This window comes from Chrysochloris asiatica, unplaced genomic scaffold (genome assembly GCF_000296735.1).
Source record: "Chrysochloris asiatica unplaced genomic scaffold, ChrAsi1.0 scaffold00042, whole genome shotgun sequence".
Lineage (NCBI taxonomy): Eukaryota > Metazoa > Chordata > Mammalia > Afrosoricida > Chrysochloridae > Chrysochloris > Chrysochloris asiatica.
In genome coordinates, this window is record NW_006408560.1 from 21,351,624 (window position 1) to 21,353,061 (window position 1,438).

The following is a 1,438-nucleotide window of genomic DNA, read 5'->3' on the forward strand; positions in this document are numbered from 1 at the left end:
GGGAGAAAGATGAGGCTTTCTACGCCCGTAAGGATTTACACCCTCGGAAACCCTGTACAGGGTCGCTATGGGTCAGAACCGACTCGACGGAACTTAACAACAACAACAATGTGAGTCCTATGGAGTCCTGGTGTGGCACTGTGGGTTAATGCATCAGACTGCAAAGCCGTTTGAACTGCAAGGTTGGTGGTACAAGCTCACCAGCCACTCCTCGGAAACCCTATCCAGGGTCACTATGGGTTGGAACCGACTCAATGGCACTTAACAACAACAGCAACAACAACAACATTTTGTAAGATAAGTTCAGTTTGAACTGCATGGTTGGTGGTTCAAACTCACTACCTATATAGGGTCGCTATCAGAACCAAGTCGATGGCACTTAACAATAAATGGCTAATGATTATGAGCATTTCTTCATATATTTGTTGACTACCTGAATGTCTTCTTTAATGAAGTGCCTGTTTATGTCCTCTGACCATTTTTTAAAGTGCATTATTTGTGTTCTTGTTGTTGAGGCATTGGAGTGTGCTATAAATTTTGTAGAGTAGTACTTTGTCTGATAGGTCATTGCCAAATTTTTTTCCCCAGTGTTTGGGTTCTTTTTAATCTTTTAGTAAAATCGTTTGATGCACATAAATGTCTAATTTTTAGGAGGTCCTAGTAATCTATTTTGTGTTCTGTTTGTGTGTTTTCAGTTATGTTTGAGAGTATATTTATGCCATGTATCAGAGCCCCTGAGCTTGTCCCTATTTTTCCATTATTATCTTTATAGTTCTAGGCTCTACATTTTGGTCTTTAATCCATATCAAGCTCACTTCTGTGCCTGATGTGAGATATGGGTCTTGTTTCAATTTGTTGCAGATGGATTTCCAATTTTGCCAGCACCATTTCTTTAAGAGACTATCTCATTCTCATTTAATGCATTTTGGGCAAAGGTGTTTTACTGTTATCTCTGCTGGTGAGAACAGCACAAGATGCTTTCTGTGCAAATCACTGCACTAGAAGTTTTGTAGTTTATGAAAACTGGGACTTCACAAGTCACAAAACAAAAGGTCAAAGGTCAACCAGTAAATGCTACAAGGCAGTAGGGAAGTCACCAGCTGTGAAAGACTCCTGTATCAGGCTAAGCCTGGTCAGAGGATAGGCAAGGAGCTCAGGCGGGCATTAAGACAATGTCTCTGCAACTCCAGGGATACCTGGTCTAAGCGATATACTATCCAAACCCCAAGATGTTTCACTGTCAGGAATTTATTGAGCCCAAGAGTCGGAAATTTTTTTTTTTCTTAAATGTTTTATTGTGAATTATGTGATAGTTTACATGGGAGAACATTAGCTTTACATTCATTCTATTGTATATCGTCTCTTTGCCACGGTTACAATCCCCTTCATGCAATCCTTCCCCCGTGCCCCCCAGGTCTTCAGCACACCATCACTTTCC